Source organism: Leucopleurus acutus (genome assembly GCF_964270905.1).
Source record: "Leucopleurus acutus genome assembly, chromosome: 4".
Classification (NCBI taxonomy): Eukaryota; Metazoa; Chordata; class Mammalia; order Artiodactyla; family Delphinidae; genus Leucopleurus; species Leucopleurus acutus.
In genome coordinates, this window is record NC_139146.1 from 152,337,704 (window position 1) to 152,365,493 (window position 27,790).

Below are 27,790 nucleotides of genomic sequence, written 5' to 3' on the forward strand. Positions count from 1 at the left end.
ATAGACAACACTTCTTCACACTTCTTCACACTCAGGGCAGAGACCAGTGTGAAAGCTAGCTTTGCGTCACCTCTCTTCCACATGGCAGTCAAACTTTGTCTTGTATCAGTGGGAGTTCTTGGACAGGAGGGTTTTTTCTGCATCCCTTCAGGCTGACGAACTTTCCCTAAGGAAGTGTGTTGTGATATATTTCATACTGAATGTAAAGCTTTTGGTCTTATTCCATTGTGAAAGTATTAGAAATTCCTTTCCCTGAATGACAACAAGGAGAGAGGTGAGGGTTTGAAGTTTTAAAAGACTTACTGTGGAGAATGAGCGGTTGACTAGAAAAACATGGATAGATAGCAAGAATAATCAAAATTTTGGAAGAAACAATACTTATTCTTTTTTTATTTTTTTCAGTATCAAACCACAGCCTCTCTGGAGGTAAGAGAGAATAGGATATTAGCACTTCATAGTTACAGAGTTCCAGGTGGGAGTAGTGGAAGGATAATTGGACAAAAGAGTTTGGAATATAGTTGAGATTATTTGAAGTGATATGGCAGTGATAGTAAGGTTGACAGGAAATGAAGCAGGAATAGACTTTTGCGCGTGAACAATCTAGAGTGGTGAATGGGCGAGATGTTTCAGTTATTAAAAAACCAAACACACAAACAAACTTGTGAGCAAGAATAGTTGAAAGCACAAGATAAAAGCATAAAAAAGATTCAGGAAAAGTAATGTCCTCATGAGACAATCATGTTTCAATTTAGACCCAGAGGTATGGGAAATGTACAGTTCATAGCTATGCGGGTCAGGTAGTTTAGTTAGTCATAGAATGTGTTGGGGAGGAGGACATTTCCCCCTTCCCCACTGAAATTCTTTTGAATGGTCTAATAATTAAATTGAAACAGGACAGATTAACAGGAGACAAAAACAACAATTTAATTCATATGCATGAAGGCCTCATAAAAGTGAGATACCTGAAGTAACCTAAGCAGGTCGTTTTACAGCAGGTTTAGATTAACAAAACAATTACTTGTGAAGTTTTAATGAAACAAAACAGCTTGTGCTTGGGGTAGCAGACTAATGAAAAAGGATGTGTTTGTTTATACAGTTTTCTTAGGCTTGAGGTCCCTAACTCTGATGATAAGGATGCTTTCTAACCTCCTGTTATAAAGGAGTATACCTTCACATGAAAGATTAATTTTCTATTTTCAGGGCGAAAGAGGAGAGTCAAAACACTTTTTTAATATCAATTTATTTCACCAGCTGTTTCTCAAGTAACTTTAATACAAAATCATCAATATGCCTTTGTGACACATCTTGGGGTAGACTGCTTCTGAGCCCAACAAATGGATACCAAACAGTATATATTCGAGACTTTAGCTCACGTTAGATAAGAGATACCATCATCAAGTTCAGTTCGGTAGGTGGCAGTGCATTCTTGTCACGTAGATGTGGATTTGGGGGTGGGATGGGTTAGGGTTACCCTGTAGATGAATTGCCACCTTTTCCTGTAGAAAGTTGTGTCTGTTCACATGCATGCTGTGTGGTGGAAGGGCTTCCAGTCCTGAGAAGAGAAAATAGGTATTTTGTCATTACGGATGGAAATCCTTCTGGATTCAGAAGAACTCCAAGTATATTTGGGTAAGAAGCTATGCTGACATATACATGGTCAGTCACATGCAGGAGATTTGGCAATGTCATAAGATTATCTGGAGACCAACTTAGTATCTGCCTTTTCAAGTTACTATCAATGATATGTTGACCAAATTAATCAACTTCTAGGAGCTTCCAGTTTTCTTCTTTTAAAAGGGAACACCTTATGAGACATTATGAGGATTAGATAATAAATAGCATAAACACAACAGTAATTTATTATGTTCTGTTGTCAGGTAAAATTCTAATATATGCTTTATGTGGACAATTTGTATTATTTTCTATTAGATAGGAATTCCTCAAAAATGTGATGATATTATTATTTCGTTATTTTTATTATACTAGGGTTTTTGACTTGCTAGTGGATGTCATGCATAGTCTTTGATGCTAAGGAATTAATAATTTGTCCAAGAATTATCATCTCCATTTGTAGAAGACGTTTGTATCATTCCTTTCAGTTTATTTCGTAAACAATTTTTAACCAAAAATGTTTTCTTCTCTTTCTCTTTTTTCCTTCTTCTCCTTCTCTTGCTCCTACTTCCCCTTTCTTCTAGAGGCGGGAGGATGGATTTTTTTTTTAAGGGAAGACAATAGGGGAAAAGCTCTGTGTTGGTTTTAGACACCAAACTTTGGTATAAAATACTCATTAGTTCAAGTTTCTTGCAATTTTCTTTTTTGTGGCAACATTCTAAAAAGTGCTGAGCAAAGAGTTCTATGGGTAAGGCAGGTCATTCTCAAAGCGTAGACTTTTATTAATTGTAAATTATTCAAGCCTTGTCAAGTTTTAACTTTCTTGCCGAATTCTATTATTAAAAATAATGACATGTCATATTGAGATCAAATTTAAGTGCCTTAGAAATATTACTAATGTTAAAATTAAATTCATGACATTTTAAGTTTCTGATGATCTTTCTAGTTGTTTTTTGCTCTCTAAAAATGGTATCTTACCAAAATGGATAACTGTTGTTTCTATTCAGTAAGTAACTCTATAGTGTAAAGAAAAATACAGCTTGACTTTGTAGAGTATACAAACCTGCAAGATAGTCTATTAAAATGAAAACTGGTTTTCCAGTTTTTATTTCTGATTTAATATGATGGAGAATTATCTACCTCCCTTTCCTCACAGATGTCATTATAAAGTATCAAGGGAAAAAACACAGGAACATAATTTTAACTTGAAAGAAAATTGGAGAAGTCTCTAACCTCAGATTACTAAGAAGGGGGAGGTGCTTCAAAATCCTCTATAAATGCAAAAGTGTTGCATACAGTTTACAGTGGAAAAAAATTACGGTTGTAGTTTTTGACAAAACTAGGTAATTTTCAAAATACATAAATTTTCAGAGTTAAGGGCAGAGGGGAGATAAATCTAAGACTACCAGTTATCACTAAGAAATAAGAGAAAAAATTAATGAGCTATCTCTGCTTCTACTAAAACATTCGGTCCACATGGTTTTTCAGAGAAAATTTCATATAAAGTTTAAGAAACATATAAGGCTAATGCTGTTTAAATTGTACCAAAGCATAGAACATGTACAAAAGCTTTTGAATTCTTTTTATGTAGACATTATAACATTTATACCTAAATCCAACCAAGATAACATACATATTATTAAAGAAATACCTTATCACTCTTTGTTTCTTGTTTTCTTAATTTTTTATTGAAATATAGTTGATTTACAATGTGTCAGTTTCAGGTGTACAGCAAAGTGATTCAGTTATATATATATATATATATATATATATATATTCAGGGTTTTTTCCATTATAGTTAATTACAATGTTTTGAATATACTTTCCTGTGCTATACAGTATGTCCTTGCTGTTGGACTATTTTATGTATCGTAGTCTGTATATGTTAATCTCAAACTCTTAATTTATCTCTCCTCCCACCCCTGCTATCCCCTTTGGTAACCATAAGTTTGTTTTCTATGTCTGTGAGTCTATTTCTGTTGTATAAATAAGTTCATTTATCTTTTTTTTAGGTTCCACATATAAGCAATATCATATTATATTTGCCTTTCTCTGTTTGACTTACTTCACTTAGTATGATAATCTCTAGGTCCATCCATGTCGCTGCAAATGGTACTACTTCGTTATTTTTGTATGGCTGAGTAATATTTAATTGTGTATATGTACCACATCTTCTTTATCCATTCATCTGTCAATGGACAGTTGGGTTACTCTTTATTTCTTGAAAATCTGTGGTATACGTACTGGCAATTATACTTCCAACTTCCATATCTCTTTTACTTTTAAAATTTCTTCTTCTCTTCCTATCAGCTTCTGAGAAATTTATTTTGCCTAATCTTGCAGGTCAATAATCCATCCTTCTCTGGTTTTCATTCTAGAACTCAGCCCATCTGTTGAGTTCTTTATCTTCATTATTGCTTTTTATTAATAGTAGTTTCTGTTTGGCTTTTATGACTTCCTGTGCATTTTTACTGCTCCAATCTTCCCTTACCTCTTTGTGAATAATGAATATGCTTATTTTAAATTATCGTTTATCACATATATTACTTCTGCCTCATCTGATCTACCTTCTGTTTCTCTTCCAGCTGTGGCATACAAAAGATGTATCTTATTTTCCTGTGAGTTATTTTTTTGGAGCTATATTCATGACAGTTGATGATGTGTACAGTAGAGAAGCAGCTAAAGTCAGATGCTAGCTTGTGACTTGTGTGATGATTTTAAGGTAGGGATGACAAGTGTGAAATAAAATTCAGATTTTATGGCAAGAAGAAGAATTTAAACATAAAAAATATTTCTCTGCCCTTTGGTGTCCTCTCTTCCCTCTCCTGTGCATTGTACATCTGCATTATGCATTGACCAAAACTCCCATCAGCAGAAATACATGCTCTATCATAAAGAGCAACATTCTCTTAGCATCAACAAGACAACTTCTTAAAAAATAACATTTTTTCTTGATCTTGTAAGGGGCCATGATGACACTTAGATCTGGAATACATAAACAGTCAATGATATGTCATTTAATGTATAGCCCTCTGTGTCAAAAATGTTATATAACTGCCTTGACTTAATGGGAAGAACAGTTCTTGGAGCTTTCTGAGATGCTATCCTTGGGTTATAACCCTCAATTGGCTTGAATAAAATTTTCCATTTCTTTCTTAGATCAATCGATTAATTTTTTGTCGACAACCTCAAAGAGTTATACTAAACTAATAAGGCTTATTTAGCATATTAAACTACATGGGAAGCATTGTCACATAAGCAATATTAAACATTTGTAGGTTGTTTTGTGTGCATGAATGTTATTAATATGTGTTCTAAAATTTATATGACATTCCTAAAATCTGATATGTCTTGGTAAAATGTTAACAGTCTTAATTCTAGTTATCTTAAAATGTTATATGTCACAGAAATGACAATCTTTTAAATTAATTGTATTGTACTCAGATCTGTATGCCATTATGTCTTTTGACATTTGTAGACAGTTATCATTTTACTTTGATGCTTTTGCAAAAATTCTTTATCGTCAAGAAAATTCGTAGCAAGGTCTTTTGGACAATTATAGGTTTCTGATAACTTTCAGATCATAACACTGAACTCGGTAAAAAATTAGAGAATTCTAATGGAAAACCTGATAACTTCATGAAACTGCTAAGAAAAAAATCAAGTTCAACAAGAATTAATTACATGGCACTGAATGACCCAATGAATATGATTATAATTGTCATAACTTTTCCTGACATTTTACTAGCTTTCTAATCTTTGTTTTCCAGTTATAAGGAAAATAAGATAATTGTGACCCACCACAATTTCATAAAGTATATCTTGGTAAGCAGAATTGAAACATTCTCCCTACTTGATCCCTCCAGCATTTGAAAGCGCTTAGTGAATAGTCTTATGTTCCTGACAATTTTTGTTAGTTACATAAGTTCACTAAAAATCTGCTCTCATTGTGACAGGACACATTTCGAAACATTATATTACCAAGGTTTTGACTATAATGTCATATTTGAGAATGTGAACAGAATCGGATATAACCAGACAGCTTTAAGGAACTTAGTTTGACTCTATGTAGCCATAAAGCCTTTTGGAAAACAGGCAGGTACTTTGCCTACCTGATTCCCAGCACCCATGTTAGGTGAGTAAGGAAGATCACTTTCTGGCAGGTGCAGGAACCTCAGGATATTTTGGGGACCTCAAGAAGAGAGAAATTCACCCAAATCTATAGGTATTACAGGCAAGTCTGATGGCAAACCCTTGGCTTCTTGGCCTCCTGGCCTTGAGAGGTATTTAAAATTTCAACCTAGAGATTCCTTATGAAAAGTTCCAGCAAAGCAAATTTAAAAGAGCCTTTATGGTCAGTTGCTATTCTTTCTGGACTATGCAAGTAATCAGGCCAAGTTTATTGAAACTAGACATTTTCTGAAGACAAATTAGCCTAATTTGGCTATCGTTGATTTAAAAAAAATGAGGGTAAATTTAGAAAAAAAATTACGTTTCAATAGTGGATATTAGATTCTAGTTCCTTAATCATCTTAGAGGTTTTGTTTTCCACCTGGTTACTGGATTGGATCACAGATTCTCCTAGTTTCCTCAGAATTTGGCTACAGCTCTCCAAACTAACATTTCCAATTTTTCTTTTACTTGTTATTTGGAGTCTCAGAGAGCTAAAGTCGTGCTTTTCCTGGAGCCCAGCGAACTGAAGCTGAACAACTTGATACAAATTTAAGAGAGATCATCACAATAGCTCATGTCTAGATACAATCTTCATGCCTGTTGCTGTGTGGGTCACTCAGTAGTTTACCTGAACACCTGATGACATCATCAGAGACATTCAACTTCAAACCAGGAAAATCTGTCAGATTGTCGCTGTCTGCCCTCACTTGATCTGAAGACGCTTTAGTCCTGACATCTAGAAATCTTCTCAGCTGGCTGCCTCCTGGGCTTAGACATTGGTTTATACATTGCTCCAATCATTAACCTTTGTTTTTCTTTAGTCTCCATAGAGATGCCTCTTATTATCAACAGATGAACGGATAAAGAAGCTGTGATACATATATACATTGGAATATTACTCAGCCATCAAAAGAAACAAAATTGAGTTATTTGTAGTGAGGTGGATGGAGCTAGAGTCTGTCATACAGAGTGAAGTAAGTCAGAAAGAGAAAAACAAATACTGTAAGCTAAAGCATATATATATGGAATCTAAAAAAAAAAAAAAAGGTACTGATGAACCTAATTACAGGGCAGGAATAACGAGGTAGACATAGAGAATGGACTTGATGTCATGGGGTGGGAGGGTGAAGCTGGGGCCAAGTGAGAGTAGCACTGACATATATACACTACCGAATGTAAAATAGTTGGCTGGTGGGAAGCAGCAATATAGCACAGGGAGATCTGCTCAGTGCTTTGCGATGAGCTAGTGGGGTGGGATAGAGAGGGTGGGAGGGAGGCTCAGGAGGGAGGGGATATGGGGATGTGTGTATGCATATGGCTGATACGCTTTGTTGTGCAATAGAAACTGGCACAGTATTGTGAAGCAATTATACTCCAATAAAGGTCTATTAAAAATAATAATAATAAATACCTGGTTTCTAGCACCACACAGGCCTTACTGTGAGAGCATATCTCCATCACCACCTTCTGAACTGAATTTTTCCATAATAAAATTTATTCTTACACAAATCTACAGCTTTTAAACAGTAAAAAGAAAGACCCACTGTCACCTAGGAAGAGGACTTGAAACAACACATGGGAAGCAGGGCGGCTCTGGGACATCAGGGCACATGGTTACCGGCTCTGCTCAATGTATGTGGAGATGTTTATTTCTTCTGGAAGCTCTGCCACATTCATTTCAAACCTGTCCTGGACATCACTGAGGATGTTGGCATCATTCTCATCAGACACGAAAGTAATGGCCAGGTCTTTGGTTCCAAAGCAACCCGCACGGGCCACATGGTGGAGGCAGGTGTCCGAGTCCTTGGGAATGTCATAATTGAAGACAGTGTTGACACGCTCAATGTCCGTTCCTCAGCCAAACAGATTGGTGGCCACCAGGATCCACCACTGGAAGTCCTTGAACGGCTTGATAACATGACAGTTGCTCCTCCTGGGCCATGCCCCTGTGGATGGCAATGGCTGGGAAGTTCTGCTCCATGAGGAGCCGGGCTAAGGCCATGCAGCATTGCACCGACTTCACAAATATCACCACCTGGTTAAACTCCAGCACGTCCACAAGATCAAAGAGCTTGCAGTTCTTCTACAGGAAGTCTGACGTAGTACTGCTGCAGCCCAAGCAGTGTGAGCTTGGTCTCGTCGTCCACAAACACCTCCATGGGGTCTTGCCTGAACTTCCTGCAGACGGGCAGGAACAACTACGGTCAGGACTAAGAGACTGGTTCAGTGGGATGGAACAATCTACCGACTCAGCTTCTGGACTCTGAGACTTGGAGAAGTTTCAAACGTGAGACTTTAGGGCAGCACAGTTTGTCACCCCTAATTGTGTCTCTTTGACAAGAGGATTAATCTAGGCTGGTTATTTAAAAAAAAAAAAAACACGACTCCGGAGGTCTTTCTTGTTATCGCCCCCTTAACTGCCTGCCTTTAGATTTATGGTACTGTTCCTGGAATAAAACCGTCACTGGAGATGTCTGCAAAATGTGGGCTAGGAGTGGTGGGGGAACAGGGCCTAGAGATCAAAGTCCACTCTGTGTCCCATTGTCTCCATGTGGCCCAGCAAACAGTTGTTTACCAAACATTTGCTTCTCCATCTTCCATGAATTGCCTTCCTCCCCTCGGAAGTCCCGACCACCCACCCGCAACAGAAGCTTTTGTCTTTAGCTGAAGACGGTGTGTTTTTGTTTGTTTGTTTGTTTTAACATCTTTATTGGAGTATAATTGCTTTACAATGGTGTGTTAGTTTCTGCTTTATAACAAAGTGAATCAGTTATACATATACATATGTTCCCATATCTCTTCCCTCTTGTGTCTCCCTCCCTCCCACCCTCCCTATCCCACCCCTCTAGGTGGTCACAAACCACCTAGCTGATCTCTCAGCCATAAAAAGAAACGAAATTGAGTTATTTGTAGTAAGGTAGATGGACCTAGAGTCTGTCATACAGAGTGAAGTAAATCAGAAAGAGAAAAACAAATACCATATGCTAACACATATATATGGAATCTAAGGAAAAAAAAAAAAAAAGGTCATGAAGAACCTAGGAGTAAGACGGGAATAAAGACACACACCTACTAGAGCATGGACTTGAGGATATGGGGAGGGGGAAGGGTAAGCTGTGACAAAGTGAGAGAGTGGCATGGACATATATACACTACCAAACGTAAAATAGATAGCTAGTGGGAAGTAGCCGCTGAAGACAGTGTTTAAAGTGAGAATTTCAACCATCGCGGTGAGTTAGTTTTCCTGGGTCTCTCCATTGTTCGATTTTCTGTTAATCTGCCTCATGTTAATCTAATTCTTAGAGCAGCCAGAAGAGCCCAGAAGGGTGGAGGAAATTTATTCCTCCCCACAGCAAACACACACGTTGTATAATTATTAGTTCTGTTTCTCCGGGGAACCCTAACTGATAGAGGGATCTACACTGGGGTAAAGTGCTAGACTGTTTTATATAACTTAAAACTACAGTCCCTAAATTTCTCCTTCTAATTTCTCGACTTTCCATTTAATATTTATTGTGACTATCTGATAATAGAGTGATATAGAAATAAGTATGTAATTTATTAGAAAATCACAAAACTTATCCTTTTGTTTTTTTACAGAACAGAAAAATAAGTATTAAAACATTAGTTTATTTTCCATAGGAATAAACATAATTGAGACCAAATTTGAGATAATAGATTAAATATTTGTTCAGTCTCCATGTGATTTAACTTCCTTGTCTACAGTTTTGCAGAAAATGCTTTTTTCTTTCCAAATACAATGGGGTCATTTTGTTCACTGTCACTTTCATGTCTTCTTTTTCATACTTCTCAACATTCACGAAGCTTATGGTCCTTTTTCACCTTTATCTTCTATCACAGGACACAAGGTTATCATTCTGTCCTCTTGCATCAAACACCTCAGTTTTTCACCCCCTCCTTCCACTTTCTATCTCTTAATTCTGCATCTTTCCCCACCTCTGGATCCTTGGCCTTTTGTTTTCCTACTTATCCTTTCTTTCAGAGATTTAGTGTTTCTAAGAATTCAAATATTTTTTTCTGTGTTGCTGTGTTTTTAGAATCCTCTGTTTTTAGTTCCAGAAATATAAAAAGCAATTGTATTTTACAGGAGAAGATATATTGGTGCACTTTTAAGAAAGCAACAATCACAGCACTAATTAGGAAGGGGACTAGCAATGCACACAAAAGGGGAATTTGGGGAAGACTCAAAGTAGGCTGACCATAAAATGGGATAATAACAAAATTACACATTTAAAGAAGAGTGGGAATTTTTACAAAGACTATTCCTTACTCGTACAAATAACATCAAAACCCAATGCCTCTCTGTCTAGGAAAGAGGGCAATTGATATTAAGAAAACAGCTTTCAGGGAATGAGAAATAATTTACATATTTCTAAATTACAAATACGAATGTATTTCTCATCCAGCATACTTTTAATTTAAAATGGTTATTAGACCTAAAACTTCTAGTCTGTGGAAAAATAAGTCCTATGAATCTTTAAACAAGTGATATTTATTTTTTTAATTGAGGAATAAATTATGATATTAAGCAAATTATATACACAGTAAATCAGGTGAGGGTCAATTCAAAATAATCTAAACAGAGAGGTTTTATGAATAGAAGAAGCAATATATATATTTTTAATGGTACAAGGAATCCAAGGATATTTATGGCAAAATATATGATAATTTAATTGTGAGGAGAAATTCAGATGAAAATTTGGAAACTTATATATATATATACATAAATATGTAAAAAGTTCATATATACATATTGTAAAAACTTCACATTTTACTTGAATAATTTATATATAAGAAGATGTATTTCTTTCTGGTAGTACTTCATACATATGGAAATCAGCATATTATCACTGAATTGTCCTCAGTACAAAATGTGTCATTTTAATAAAAATGATACAATAAAATAGGTATTTGATTTCAGGAAGCTATGCATCTGATTTGATATTACATTCTAAATTAAATAGATAGCAAGTGTTTTTTTTCCATGCTTCCGATATAGAGAGAGGCCAAAACATTTGCATATGAAATATATTAACTGTCATGAAATACTTATCTTCACAGCCAGTTTCAGCAGATAATATTTATTCAATCATGCAGTCAGAATTCAAAAGGAAATTTAATGACAATTTTATTTAAGAACGTTGTCATCTTGGTTCTGGAGAAAACAATTGGGACACTATTTCTGCCAAAGACGTTTAGGAAACTCAAGGCTGGCAGTTATGCAAATTCATTTCAAACAACAACTCTGACATCATTCAAGGACACGGTGTTCATAAAGATTTTCTTCTACTGTGACCGTCTTTGTAATTGTGAATTTAAGAAAGAAAAGTTATATTTTCAACCCATTTCACATCAGGAAGAAAATAATGAAGCTCAGGGGTGGTTGTTTAGATGATAGCATTGAAATTGCTTTAGATTTTTTAGAGAAATGCCATTTTCCCCATGATGCACTTTATTTTTCTGGTTGCTGCATTTCTCTTTCAATTGTCTTGGTTAGCAGTAATGATGTGCAATGTTGGTAATGCATTATTGTTGTATGACAAGTGAAAATATTATAGATTTCAGGGTTTGTAAACATCTAACAAAGAAAGTGTATTTCTTTTCCCCAAACTAATTCAGAACCAAATGGGAGAAAGAATCAGGATTTAGATTGATTAATACCCAAATTTTACCTTTATTATTAATAAAGTTGAGTGAAGAGCATGATTTTATATGTGTGAAGAGAACTTGCTACTACTTATCCCCGATTTGGGTTTATTAACCAACCTAGTTAGGGCCACAACTGGAAAAATTACAGGATTTCCATAAAAGAATCATCCCATGCAGCTTGTGGTCAGGCAGCTCCCAGATAATAAAATATTACAATATTTTATCACTAACTTATACCAAACTTACTATATTAACTTTTTATCACTGCATAAACATCACCACAGACTTATCAGCTTAAACCAACACTCATGTATTACCTCACAAGTAAGTCAGAAGTCCAGGCATGTCTCTTGTGGGTCCTGGGTGCAAGGAGCCACACCTCACAGTGTCATGTTGGCCTGCGCTGAGGCTCAGGGTCCTCTCCCCAGTTCATGTGACTGTGGACAGAGCTCATTTTCTTGCTGCTGTTGAACACATGGGAGCTTGCTTATTCAAGACCAGATAGATCATCTCGCTGATCTCAACAAAAGCCTAAACAGTCTTTTAAGGGTTCACCTGGTAAGGTCAGGCCTACCTAATTCAATGTCAAACTGATGAAAGATTTTACTTACATCTGCAAAATGCCTTCACCTTTGCCATTGAATGCAACATCATCGTGAGAGTGCATTCCACCATATCTATAGGTTCTTCCTACAAAAATGGGAGATTATAGAGAGTATTAACACTAGGGAATGGGAATCTTTGGGGCCGTCTTAGAATCCTTCCTACCCCATTTACCAACCACAAAATTCACTCTTTCCTTTAAGAAGTTAACATGGAATAAAGACATAGGTCAAGAATTTACCCTAACTAAATATTTTTACTAGAAAATATCAGGCTAAGGGAAAGATTGTCTCCAATGAAGAGACTGCTCTGGATGTTGGTGTGCTTTTGGTGTGAATTTTGTGAATTCTTTGTCCCTCATCCCAGTGAGCCAGCAGGATGAGGAACCAGCTTTTAGAGCTAAGCGTGTTCAGTCCTGCTCTTCAGTCTCCAGATTCAGGAACTGTCTTGATGGGAAAAAGGCAAAGGTAGAGAGTCACTCCAAGTGGGGACCCAGGCTGCCAAATGTTGGTCGCAAGCACATGTTCTCTAAACTTGGGCTTGGATCCAGACAGAGAAGAGCTCACAATGGAAACAGTGATGGCTGTTTGCTCAAGCAGCCAAGAGAATGAAAAGCACATTGAAACCCAGCAATGGGAAGAGGCACGGTGGGCCCCTGGGTGGTGAAACCAACCTGACAACAGAGCAGGATCAGAAAGCCCATTCCCAGCATCTTTCTTCATTTCAACAACAGACCTTTATATACAACTTCTCAGGAAATTGCTGAGAAATTAAACTGTGGGCAACCCAAGCCTTGCCCAGCAATAGATGCATGATCAATCTAGTTTGCTCCTGGTTTCATTGAATTAGCTTCCATTAATTGAGAGAAAGCAAAGAGCTTTTCTCAATGTATGTTCCTTTTCCCTCCCCACCCAAGATTTCATCAACTTTCTTTTTTATTGCTACCACTGATGGATTGTTTTGACTTCCAGTGAGTGCCTTTTCAGTTGGTATTTTCATAATGAAGATGGAAAAATTAGTTGTGGTCAGGATATGAAGACCTTGAATACAGACAAAAGATTGTGACATCCTGCAAGCCCAGAAGAGTCACTGAGAAGTATGTTATTTGGAGTTATGTTTCAAGATAACATTCCTTAATAGCAGTCTTTGGGAGTTTAATTACAGATGGGAGAAACATGATATTGGAAGGCCATTGTGAACATTAGAATTTGAAGTCTATTATAATAGTCCAGGCAGAAAAGAATGGTGTCTAAACAAGAGTAATAGCAGTAGGAATGAAAAGGTAAAAGTCTAAAATGTGTTAGTTAATAATTTACCTTTGCAGAGTACCTATATTTTCTCAGCTTTTCATAGAAATTTAAATTTACTCATGCTGGAAAAATGAAAAAAAATACTAAGTATAAACATCAACCGTGTTTATAGTCTTAAAAATATTAAATCACACACATTTTGCAGCTAAGGAAAACAAAATCCAGAGATGGTAAATAACTTTCCCAAGAGCAGGGATAGAGCTACTAGGCAATACTTACAGTTCTAACTATCTTCAAACTTTTTATATAACATCAGATAATTTCTTCAACAGTTTTATATATATATGTGTGTGTATATATATATATATACACACACATGTTTTGTATATATATATGTGTGTGTGTGTGTTTTGTGTGACTTCTCATTAATGTCTTCCAATTCATCAATTTTATATCATTGATTTAAAATTTATTCTGTAGTGTGACATATTTATTTCAATGGCTTCTTTTTATTTCCAGGATTTCTCAGATGGACTTTATTTTTAGAGGAGATTTAGGTCAAAGCAAATTGAGAGGAAGTTATAACTCCTTCCCCGAAGTGGTACATTTGTTATAATCCATGAACTTACATTAATATATCATTATCATCTAGGGTCCATAGTTTACATTAGAGTTAACTTTTGGCATTGCACATTCTATGGGTTTGGACAAATGTATAAGTGACATTTATCCACCATTATAGTATCATACAAAGTAGTTTAACTGCCCTAAAAATCCTCTGTGCTTCACCTATTCATCCCTCCCCACTAATGCCTAGTGATCACTGCTTTTTTGATTATCTCCATAGTTTTGCCTTTTCCAGGATGTCATATAGCTGGAAACATAAAGTATGCACTCTTTTCAGATTGGTTACTTTCACTTAGCAATATACATTCATGATTCTTCCATGTCTTTTCACGGCTTGATAGCCCATTTTTTCAGTACTGACTGAATAATATTCCATTTCTGGATGCACTGAAATTTATTTATGCATTCACCTTTGGAAAGATATCTTTGTTTGCTTCCAGGTTTTGGAAATTACGAATAAAGCTACTATAAACATCTGTGTGTGGGTTTTTGTGTGAACATAAGTTTTCAACCCTAGAAGCATGATTGCTGGATTGTATGGTAAGAGAATGTTTAGTTTTGTAAGAAACAGCCAAACTGTCTACCAAAGTGGCTGCACCATTTTTGCATCCCCACCAGCAATGAATGAGAGTTCCTGCAGGTCCACATCCTCACCAGCATTTGGTATTGTCAGTGTTTGGAATTTTGATCATTTTAATAAGCATGTAGTGATATTTCATCGTTGTTTGAACTTCAAATTCCCTAATGACATATAATTTGGTGCCTATTTTCATATGTTTATTTGCCACCAGTATATCTTCTTTGGTGAGGTGTCTGTTAAGATATTTGCCCCATTTTTATTTAATTTGCATGTTTTCTTACTGTTGAGTGTTAAGTGTTCTTTGAATATTTTGGAAGTGTTCTTTGTCGACTGTGGTTTGCAAATATTTTCTTCTAGTCTGTGGTTTATTTTCCCATTCTCTTGACTGTATTTTTGCAGAACAGAAGTTTTTAATTATAATGAAGTCCACCTAATCAATTCCTCACAGATTATACTTTTGGTATTGTAGCTAAAAAGTCGTTGCAAGTCCAAAGTTATCTATATTTTCTCCTATATTATCTTTTAAGAGTTTAACAGTTTTGCATTTTACATTTAGGCCTACAATCCATTTTGAGTTAACCTTCTTGAAGGGTTTAAGTTCTGTCTAGATTCTTTTTTTATTTATTTTCATGCAGATATCCAGTTATCTAGCAAAATTTGTCTTATTGCTTTGCTTCTTTGTTAAAGATCAGTTGGCTATATTTGTGTGAGTTTATGTCTGGACTCCTTATTCTGTTTCATTGATCTATCTGTCTCTTCTTTTACCAAGAAGAGATAGCTTGGTTATGATAGCTATATTTCTAGTATTTTTACTTTGACCCTCTTCATTGCTTCTTGCTTATGACAATTGAAGTAGGATGGATTTTTTTCATAATTACGTGTATTTTTCAGTTAATTGTATTCTTTATCTCCTTGAGGATAAATATATACTCATTGGGTAGCTCTTTTAAGGTTGTCTAATTTATTAGAATTCTAAACAGATTTATCTCAATTTTTTTTGTTTGCTCTCTTACTGTTAAATTTCATCACATATTTTGGATTGTCCTTTGTAGACTCACCTTGAATGTGTATTTTGTCACCTTCTCGATCACACTTCTCAATACTACAGTTTTGTTTTCACCTTCATCTGTTTTTCTAGGTTTCTCAGACCAGAATTATTATTTTTATATTTGTGATTACCCATCTATAGAGATATTAGCAATATTGCAGATTTTGTTGCAAAAGTTTAACTCAAATCCTAGCCTCTAAATTTTACCTGCTTCACTCATTACCTTTCCATGTGTAATGGTTAATTTTATACATCAACGTGGTTAGGCTATTGTACCCAGTTATTTGGTAAACAACAGTCTAAATATAGCTGTGAAAGTAGTTTGTAGATGTGATTAACATTTAAATCCATAGACTTTGAGTAAAGCAGGTTATCACCATAACCTGGGTGAGCCACATTCAATGAACTGATGGCCTTAGTAAAGACTAAGGTCCCCAAGGAAGAAGGAATTCTTTGTCCAGACAGACTTCAGACTCAAACTGCTGCATCAGCTCTTCCCTGGGTCTTTAGGCTTCAGCCTGCCCCAAAGATCTCAGACCCACCAGCCTCCATAACTGCATGAGCCAATTCCTTCAATTCTCTCTCTCGCTCTCTTTCATATATAAATAGCTCCTATTTGTTCTGGTTCTCTGAAGAACCCTAACACCATGTACAGAGATTTCTATTTCCTATATATATATATTACCTATAGCCCCATGGGGTGGTCAACTGTATTTTTGTTTGTTTATTTGTTTGTTCTCAGACAAATACAGTTTTAGTTTTCTTTTTTCACACCCAGTATGCTTAGGATAAAGATAGTGGCAGTGGTTGGGGGTGCACCACCTTAAGAAGGCTTCCTCTGCTTTTTATCTATGTCAAGTTTTCAGAATTTTTATATCAATCTTTATATTCTATTGCAGAGGAAATATATGGAAAAATTAAATTTATTCTTTAAAAAATTTTTAATCTCAGTAATTTTCCTTAAAAATGAGTGACATTTATATTTCCATTATATCTAAATTACTATGAGTAAATTAATATAATTTAATATTTCGTTGTTTTGGTTTCATATTTTTATCAGTTTTTGTCATAAATGATTTAGCTTGTAGACAAAAAATAGTAAATTTCTTGTTAGTATTTGATTTAAATTCTCAAAATTTATGAATATCTTTTTAGAATATTTACGGATTACAATATGTCAGGACAATAATCTTTCAAACAAGAGAAAGTACTGGAAGCTACTCTTTGAGTTATTTACATAGAGGTTCTCCAATGTCATTTTCTGTGATTTGAGAACATTTGTAATTTGATACATAACTGCAAAAGTCAATCAAAACATTTTAGTTTGAGACTATATTACAAAGCTACAGTAATCAAAACAGTAAGATATTGGCACAAAAACAGAAATATAGATCAATGGAACAGGATAGAAAGCCCAGAGATATACCCATGCACATATGGTCACCTTATCTTTATAAAGGAAGCAAGAATATACAGTGGAGAAAAGACAGCTTCTTCAATAAGTGGTGCTGGGAAAACTGAACAGCTACATGTAAAAGAATGAAATGAGAACACTTCCTAACACCATACACAAAAATAAACTCAAAAAGGATTAAAGACCTAAATGTAAGGCCAGACACTATAAAACTCTTAGAGGAAAACATAGGCAGGCAGAACACTCTATGACATAAAACACAGCAAGCTCTTTTTTGACCCATCTCCTAGAGAAATGGAAACAAAAACAAAAATAAACAAATGGGACCTAATGAAACTTAAAAGCTTTTGCACAGCAAAGGAAGCCGTAAACAAGACAAAAAGACACCCCTCAGAATGGCAGAAAATATTTGCAGATGAAGCAACTGACAAAGGATTAAACTCCAAAATATACAAGGAGCTCATGCAGCTCAATATCAAAAAAACAAACAACCCAATCCAAAAATGGGCAGAAGAACTAAATCAACATTTCTCCAAAGAAGATATACAGATTGCCAACAAACACATGAAAGGATGCTCAACATCACTAATCATTAGAGAAATGCAAATGAAAACTACAATGAGGTATCACCTCACACCAGTCAGAATGGCCAGTATCAAAAAATCTACAAACAATAAATGCTGGAGAGTGTGTGGAGAAAAGGGTATCCTTTTGCACTGTTGGTGGGAATGTAAATTGATACAGCCACTATGGAGAACAGTATGGAGGTTCCTTAAAAAACTAAAAATAGAACTACCATATGACTTAGCAATCCCACTACTGGGCATATACCTGAGAAAACCATAATTCAAAAAGAGTCGTGTACCACAATGCTCATTGCAGCACTATTTACAATAGCCAGGACATGGAAGCAACATAAGTGTCCATCAACAGATGAATGTATAAAGAAGACGTGGCACATAGATAAAATGGAATACTACTCAACCATCAAAAGAAATGAAATTGAGTTATTTGTAGTGAGTTGGATGGACCTAGAGTCTGTCATGCAGAGAGAAGTAAGTCAGAAAGAGAAAAAAAATACCATATGCTAACACATATACATGGAATCTAAAAAACAAAAAAAAAAAGATTCTGAAGAACCTAGGGGCAGGACAGGAATAAAGAGGCAGATGTAGAGAATAGACTTGAGGACACAGGGAGGGGGAAGGGTAAGCTGAGACAAAATGAGAGAGTGTCATGGACATATATACACTACCAAATGTAAAATAGGTAGCTAGTGGGAAGCAGCCACATAGCACAGGGAGATCAGCTCGGTGCTCTGTGACCACCTACAGGGGTGGAATAGGGTGGGTGGGAGGGAGATGCAAGAGGGAGGGTATATGGGATGTATGTATACATATAGCTGATTCACTTTATTATACAGCAGAAACTAACACAACATTGTAAAGCAATTATACTCCAATAAAGATGTTTAAAAAAATTCAGCTGTAATATGGTTATTTGCTCATTCCTCAGATCCTTAGATTGATATCAAATTAAATTTTGTACAGGTTTGAGGAGCCTAAATTTAGCTTATAAGGGTCTTATGATTTTTATATCAAGTAAATTGTTATGATAGAGGGGAAAAAACAAAATAAATATTAAACTGCTTCTAAATGCTACAATTAAGAAAAAATCTATTTCTGTTTTGGATTTTGCAGCTATTTTTTGTTTTTAATTTGGTGGTATTGATAAGGACTGACTCATCCAAAGTAGCTATTAATTATACAGCAGACCACTCGTAAGAAACTTAGCCTATCATGCAAAGTAGTTTGGTTCAGTGATGTGTGTGACATGATTTTAATCTGTATTATCATTTGTGAGTGATGATGGTAACAACTGTATTACGTACTTATACAACTATCTTATTTCTCAGTGTCTCCATATTTAGTCTTCAACAATTTATGCTCAAATATTTAAAAATTATTTTTCCTTCCTCAAGGAATTAACAAAACAGAACAATTTTCTGAGATGGTCTTTAGGATTTGGAAAACATTCTTGTTGCTTTTGTTTTTCAGGATGGATTTTCTGTCAGCACAAATAATCACCAGTGTTGTTTGTAATTTTACAATTCAATAATTTGTCTAAAGGTATTTAGCAGTGAACAGCTACAATCTATTTCAACTGTTAGGTTCTAATTTTTTCATCTTTGGTCCTCTTCTCTTTGATATTCACTGAGCATTGTGGGATTATTTGATGTCTGTTAAAAGTTGTTGTACAAAAAATATTAATAGAGTATAAAAAAAATTTTAGTTTGAAAAGCCATTGTATATCATCTTAGGTTTATAACATTTTTAATAGACAAAAATGTGTTGTCGAACTCTCTTTACACTTAAAATTCTGGGTCTGTTGCATTTTGCTGTAAAATTCTCAGAATATATTTATTCAACTGGCTCTAGCATGGTGGCTACAGTTTGCAGTCTCCTAACTTGCAGTTTATGTCACTATGATATACAATTTGGTTTATTATTTTTATTATGTGAAGTAAACTTAAAACAATTATGTCACTTTCAAGCACTTGCATTCTATACACATTCTTTAGGAGAAATTAAAAGATGGGTTTATAATTCATGCAATGAAAATTATGTAAAACTATGGTGGATCCATTGGTGTGTGTTTAAATGTTAAAGTAAAAATGATGAAAACGATTGAGAAGTATTTTTGTAGACCACACAAAGATTTCTACATGTAACAAGTGGGAGCGATGTGATAACTTTTGTATTTTGCCATGTTTTTCTCCAATACAAAAATAAGATCAGGAAATGTATGATTACAAGATGTTTCTGGTGAGTAAGACAGACAGACATTGGCATGCACGTGTTGTCAAAATGCCATCCTGTTGCATACATCATAGGCCATACATCAATATTGATCTCAACATTTCTTTTCCTGTCTATCCCACTGATCTCAAAATAATCAGTGATCAAAACAAAAGGTTCTACTTTTTTGGCATGAGCATTCAGTGATAAACCATGCAAACAGTTTCCCAGGATTTCTTTGTTATATGTGAGTTGCTTATATGCTGAGACACATACTAAGGAAAAACTCAGTTCTGATCTCTCTTTCTTTTTTTCCTCTCACATGAAAAACGTAAGCAATACAAAACTCTTCTTTCTATCCAACATGCACTTTTGGATGTTATCTTTATTAATGTGCTGGAAGATTTCGTTCGGTTTTCTTTGCTGCTTCCAATTAATCTCACCAATTAATCTTTTCATGTCTTTATGATCTTATCCAATTAAATACCATTTGTATGCATGAGGGCATCTTCAACCAGGACTGTTTCTTGATTTAAGACAAGTATATACAACTTTCAGGTGCTGGAAATGCAAAGATGGAGAAAGAGATGATCTTATCCTTGAAACACTTCATTTAGTAAAAGAAACAAATACTTCATCAGCTGACAAATATAAAAAAGTCTGCATTATATAAAAATTTTAAAATAACACAATATGATGCATGATAATATAAAAAGTTAGGGTAGGGACGGAAAGAGAGAGACAGGACTTCAGCACGTGGAAAAATGCTGCCAAATACTTCTTTTAAATTATTTTATTGAATTTCTTCTACAGACTGAAAATTAAATGTCTAGTTTAATGATATAATTGATTTAAAATGTATATGTTACAATTTTGCATTGTAGAGAAATATACTTTCTGAATGTTATAGAAGGCAAATAAAGTGTCCATATAATGGATATATATAGTGGATTATATTCCCTATTCTATCATTTTTCCCTATGGCCTCTTTCTAACTTTTTATTATCATAACAGAAATATATATATACCTTTATTCACAAATTTATATGTATTATATAAGAATGTTTCTACAAACACAAGCACATATGCAAGCTATACACACAGAGTTATTACCATACAAAGGTATAAAAATGATGGGACAAGAACAATGAGAGTTAACCATTTTGTATTTTCCCTTATTTCAATAAAGATATTAGTTGCATATTAAAAACAATCTCTGGTCACAGGGATTGCTTTATGAAACAAACATCTCAATTTTATGGACAAACAGGGAAACAGCTGTCATGTAATCTTACTCCAGGATTTTCAGGCCAGCGTAGCAATTATAAAGCAGGACACACTGTCTAATGTAGCTGACATGTAATCAGCTTCCACTGTTGCTTTGGCCAAAATGACATGCATTAACTTTTGTAAGAAAAACATCTTTATTGAGCAGGAAATTATTTAGAAATGGCTTTGCATTAGGTGAAACAATATTCTTTTATAATCATAATGATGTTTTTGAAAGGATACCACAAATAAATTTTGCTTGATGAAAACTACCTATCTACCTATCTATCATCTATCTGTCATCTATCTATCTATCTGTCTATCTATCTAGCTATCTATCACAATTATTTCAGAAGTTGGAGATTAATCCTTTGTCAGTTGCTTTGTTTGCAAATATTTTCTCCCATTCTGAGGGCTGTCTTTTCATCTTGTTTATGGTTTCCTTTGCTGTGCAAAAGTTTTTAAGTTTCATTAGGTCCCATTTGTCTATTTTTGCTTTTATTTCCACTTCTCTAGGAGGTGGGTTAAAAAGGATCTTTCTGTGAATTATGTCATAGAGTGTTCTGCCTATGTTTTCCTCTAAGAGTTTTACAGTGTCTGGCCTTACATTTAGATCATTAATCCATTCTGAGTTTATTTTTTGTGTATGGTGTTAGGGTGTGTTCTAATATCATCCTTTTACATGTAGCTGTCCAGTTTTCCCAGAACCACTTATTGAAGAGGCTGTCTTTTCTCCCATTGTATATTCTTGCCACCTTTGGAAAAGATAAGGTGACCATATGTACTTGAGTTTATCTCTGGCTTTCTATCCCGTTCCATTGATCTATAGTTCTGTTTTTGTGCCAGTACAATACTGTTTTGATTACTGTAGCTTTGTAGTATAGTCTGAAGTCAGGGAGCCTGATTCCTCCAGCTCCATTTTTCTTTCTCAAGTTTGCTTTGGCTATTTGGAGTCTTTTGTGTTTCCATACAAATTGTAAAATTTCTTGTTCTAGCTATGTGAAAAATGCCATTGGTAGCTTGATAGGGATTGCATTGAACCTGTAGATTGTTTTGGGTAGTATACTCATTTTCACAATATTGATTCTTCCAATCTAGGATCATAGTATATCTCTCCATCTGTTTATGTCATCTTTGATTTCTTTCATCAGTGTTTTATAGTTTTCTTAGTACATGTCTTTTGCCTCCTTAGGTAGGTTTATTCCTAGGTATTTTATTTTTTTGTTGCTATGGTAAATGGGTTTGTTTCCTTAATTTCTCTTTCTGATCTTTCATTGTTAGTGTATAGTAATGCAAGAGATTTCTGTGCATTATATTATATCCTTCAAACTTACCAAATTCATTGATTAGTTCTAGTAGTTTTCTGGTGGCATCTTTAGGATTTTCTATGTATAGTATCATGTCTTCTGCAGTCAGTGACAGTTTTACTTCTTTTTCAATTTGTATTCCTTTTATTTCTTTTTCTTCTCTGATTGCTGTGTCTAGGACTTCCAATACTACATTGAATAATAGTAGTGGGAGTTGACATCCTTGTCTTGTTCCTGATCTTAGAGGAAATGCTTTCAGTTTTTCACCATTGAGAATGATGTTTGCTGTGGGTTTGTCATATATGACTTTTATTATGTTGAGGTAAGTTCCCTCTATGCCCACTTTCTGAGAGTTTTTATCATAAATGGGTGTTGCATTTTGTCAAAAGTTTTTCTGCATCTACTGGGATGATCATATGGTTTTTGTTCCTCAACATAATAAAGGCCATATAATCAAGTAACCAAGTAATCAAGACAGTATAGTACTGACACAAAAACGGAAATATAGATCAGTGAAACAGGATAGAAAGCCCAGAGACAAACCCACACACTTATGGTCACCTTATCTTTGATAAAGGAGGCACATAATATACAGTGGAGAAAAGACAGCCTCCTCACTAAATGGTGCTGAGTAAACTGGATAGCTACATTTAAAAGAATGAAATTAGAACATTCCCTAACACCATAGACAAAAATAATCTCAAAACCGATTAAAGACCTAAACGTAAGGCCAGACACTCTAAAACTCTTAGAGGAAAACATAGGCAGAACACTCTATGACATAAATCACAGCAAGATCCTTTTATAGCCACCTCCTGGAGAAATGTAAATAAAAACAAAAATAAACGAATGGGACTTAATGAAACCTAAAGTAGGAATTTTTATGTGACACAGACATTAATACATTCACTAGAGATTTTCACTGCTCTCCTACTGGCTATGTATAGAATACCTACATTTTTCTAAGGCAAGTGAAGATGAAAACTTTAAAAATGTAATTGCTTTTTACAGACAATGGTTCTGTGATATCACATCTCTCTTTTCAATTCAATCAGGATTTTGCATTATCCAAAAAAGCTGTATATCCTATTTAAAGAGGTTTTTATTACAAGGTTTGAACTGGATAGAAAATAAGTGCATGGAACATTAAGGGACATAATTATCTAGGGCTGATAATTGGTCCAGATGTCAGATGCAACACCAGTAGCTTTATTCACAAAAATGTTTTTAGTTTAAGCGAGTGACTTAACTGTTTCAAGCAATTTAGGAATAAACAGTATTTTCAGGTGGCCTATAGATGGGTAGTGTCAAATTGATTAAATTTTGAATAATTTGAAAGTGTGTGTTTACAGAGGAACAGGTACAATGCCAGATTTTGCTACACTAATATTCACCAGCCAAAAAACTTATACATAAATATTTTGCTCTCCTTGCTTGAAGTCTATATGTAGAGAACTACAACTCTTGCTTTAAGAGTTGAACAATCATGAAAAAAATGTATAATTATAAAATTTAAGAATTATTTGCAATATTATTATATCCTCATCCTGCCATTAAGAATAAAACCAAAACAAACCAAAACAAAACCACTTGAACCAGAAATATCTTTACTCTCATGTGTCTTGTTTAATGTCTTTAAGATCTTATGTGTGTGTGTCTATGTGTTTAGAGGTGTGGAGAGGAGCAGTTCGCAATCCCTACAATCACTTTCTGACTATCAGGAATCTAGATGTCCCATATTAATTCTAATCAGTTTAAAGGAAATGTCATCACATGATTCAGTAAGTTATTGTTTCAATCATTAATTAGTTCTTTTATTGATTAATAACATTGAGAACCTATGCAAAAATTTGAATAATGATCTCAGTTCTCAAGGGATGTTAGTCTCATGGGAGACCAAAATTTAACCTCATCTTTTTATAACTATGAGTCCATAAAAACTCACCTTTTTCTACTGTATTATTTTAAAACAATTAATGCATTAATCATCTTTTAAAAATTGACTATGTGGTTGAACCAATTTTTTTTAATCTCAGGATTATTTCTATCAATTAATTCCATATTTTTTATCTGCTCTTGATAATCCTTACTGTTCTGATTATTTATTGCTGTGTAAAAAATTTACCCTCAAATTCAGTGCTGTAAAACAACCATTTTGTATGTTCACAGGTTCTATGGAGCATTAGAATTTAGACAGACAAAGGGAGGACCATTTGTCTCTGTTCAGTGATGTTTGGGGATTCAACTAACAGCTGAGGGCTTGAACTGACTCTACACGTAGGGGCTGAACTCATCTGAGGCATTTCACCCACACTATGGTGGTCGATACTTACTGTTTGTTGATAAGCTGGTCACTTAGCTTGGCCTTTACCTATAATACAGTGTTTGTGCCCTCTCAGTGGGTCAGAGCTTTCCTACAATATGGTACATAGATTCCAAGGGTAAGTGTCCCAAGGGACAGAACTTGGCAGAAATTGTATTTCCTGTTCTAACGTAGCCTTATAAATTATGGCATATTATTTCTGCTATATTCCATTTGATCAAGGCAGTTACAAAGATCTACCCAGTTTCAAGAGAAAATATATCTTGCTGGGATATTTTCTGCTTTGGTTGCTCACTTCTTTCATTTGTTCTTTTTTATTATTACATTTTAATTTTTTTTATTTTTAATAATTTTTTTGTTTTTATTTTTTAAAAACTTTCTTTTCTTTTCTTTCTTTCTTTCTTTTTTTCTCCCTTTTCTTCTGAGCCATGTGGATGACAGGTTCTTGGTGCTCCGGCTGGGTGTAAGGCCTGTGCCTCTGAGGTGGGAGATCAGATTGCAGGACATTACTCCACTAGAGACCTCCCAGCTCCTTGTAATATCAAACAGCAAAAGCTCTCCCAGAGATCTCTGTCTCAACGCTAAGACCCAGCTCCACTCAACAACAAGCAAGTTACAGTGCTGGACACCCTATGCCAAACAACTAGCAAGACAGGAACACAACCCCACCTATTAGCAGAGAGGCTGCCTAAAATCATAGTAAAGCTGTCACTGTTTGCAGATGACATGATACTATACAGAGAGAATCCTAAAGAGGCTACCAGAAAACTACTAGACCTAATAAATGAATTTGGTAAAGTAGCAGGATACAAAATTAATGCACAGAAATCTCTTGCATTCCTATACACTAATGATGAAAAATCTGAAAGAGAAATTAAGGAAACACTCCCGTTTACCACTGCAACAAAAAGAATAAAATACCTAGGAATAAACCTACCTAGGGAGATAAAAGATCTGTATGCAGAAAACTATAAGACACTGATGAAAGAAATTAAAGATGGCACAAACTGATGGAGAGATATACCATGTTTGGGGATTGGGAGAATCAATATTGTGAAAATGAATCTACTACCCAAAGCAATCTACAGATTCAATGCAATCCCTATCAAATACCACTGGCATTTTTCACAGAACTAGAACAAAAATATTCACAACATGTATGGAAACACAAAAGGCCCCGAATAGTCAAAGCAATCTTGAGAAAGAAAAACAGAGCTGGAGGAATCAGCTCCCTGACTTCAGACTATACTACAAAGCTACAGTAATCAAGACAGTATGGTACTGGCACAAAAACAGAAATATAGATCAATGGAACAGGATAGAAAGCCCAGAGATAAACCCACGCACATATGGTCACCTAATCTTTGATAAAGGAGTCAGGAATATACAGTGGAGAAAAGACAACCTCTTCAATAAGTGGTGCTGGGAAAACTGGACAGCTACATGTAAAAGAATGAAATTAGAACACTCCCTAACACAATACACAGAAATAAACCAAAAGTGGATTAAGGACCTAAACGTAAGGCCGGACACTATCAAACTCTTAGAGGAAACCATACGTAGAACACTCTATGACATAAATCACAGCAAGATCCCTTTTGACCCACCTCCTAGAGAAATGGAAATAAAAAAAAAAAATAAACAAAGAACACCTAATGAAACTTAAAGGATTTTGCACAGCAAAGGAAACCATAAATAAGACAAAATGACAACTCTCAGAATGGGAGAAAATATTTGCAAATGAAGCAACTGACAAAGGATTAACCTGCAAAATTTACAAGCAGCTCATGCAGCTCAATATCAAAAAAACAAACAACCCAATCCAAAAATGGGCAGAAGACCTAAATAGACATTTCTCCAAAGAAGATATACAGACTGCCAACAAACACATGAAAGAATGCTCAACACCACTAATCATTAGAGAAATGCAGATCAAAACTACAATGAGGTATCACCTCACACTGGTCAGAATGGCCATCATCAAAAAATCTACAAACAATAAATGCTGGGTAGGGTGTGGAGAAAAGGGAACCCTCTTGTAGTGTTGTTGGGAATATAAATTGATACAGCCACTATGGAGAACAGTATGGAGGTTCCTTAAAAAACTAAAAATAAAACTACCATAGGACTCAGGAATCCCACTACTGGGCATATACCCAGAGAAAACCATAAAACCAAAAAGTGTCGTGTACCACACTGGTCATTGCAGCACTATTTAAAATAGCCAGGACATGGAAGCAACCTAAGTGTCCACTGACAGATGAAAGGATAAAGAAGATGTGACACATATGTACAATGGAATATTGCTCAGCCCCCAAAAGAAACAAAATTGAGTTATTTGTAGTGAGGTGGTTGAGTCTGTTAGAGTGAAGTAATGTCAGAATGAGAAAAACAAATACCATATGCTAACACATATATATGGAATCTAAAAAAAAAAATGGTTATGAAGAACCTAAGGCAGGACAGGAATAAAGAAGCAGACGTAGAGAATGGATGTGAGGACACGGGCTGGGGCAAGTGTATGCTGAGATAAAGTGAGAGAGTGGCATGGACTTATATATACTACCAAATGTAAAATGAGTTGCTAGTGGGAAGCAGCATATAGCACAGGGAGATCAGCTCAGTGCTTTGTGACCACCTAGAGGGGTGGGATAGGGAGAATGGAAGAGAGACGCCAGAGGGAGGAGATATGGGGATATATGTATATTTATAGCTGATTCACTTTTTTATAAAGCAGAAAGTAACACACCATTCTAAAGCAATTATACTCCAATAAAGATGTTAAAATAATTATGTTAAAACATGAGAAAATTAAATATTTCTATTCTGGAAATTAAAAAAAAAAGTTTTACAGAGAAAGTACATTCAATCTGTGTCTTGAAATCTTGAATTAATCAGTAGGTATTTGGCAAAGGGGAAATTTTTCTTTATAATCATTATCTTCCTTCAGAGGTAGGTATTTTATTTGTTGAAGTTCAAATTCATTATAAATTAATCTTCTCTATGGACCGGTTCTGTAGTAAATTGAATAAATGTCCTAAAGCAACTCTTAAGTGATGTATCCATGCTACTTTTAAAGTTCAAAATTCAGTGCAACTATGAATACAGTATTAACAA

General features: G+C 35.0%; 1 pseudogene across 1 annotated transcript in view; it reads right to left on the reverse strand.

The window, feature by feature from the left end:
- Positions 1–7,398: 7,398 nt before the first annotated feature.
- LOC309961171 (ATP-dependent RNA helicase DDX39A-like) overlaps positions 7,399–27,790 on the reverse strand; it is a 145,643-nt pseudogene continuing 125,251 nt past the window's right edge. The window contains exon 2 of the transcript in view: positions 7,399–7,982. The product of the transcript in view is annotated as an ATP-dependent RNA helicase DDX39A-like (transcript). The remainder of the gene's footprint in view (positions 7,983–27,790) is intronic.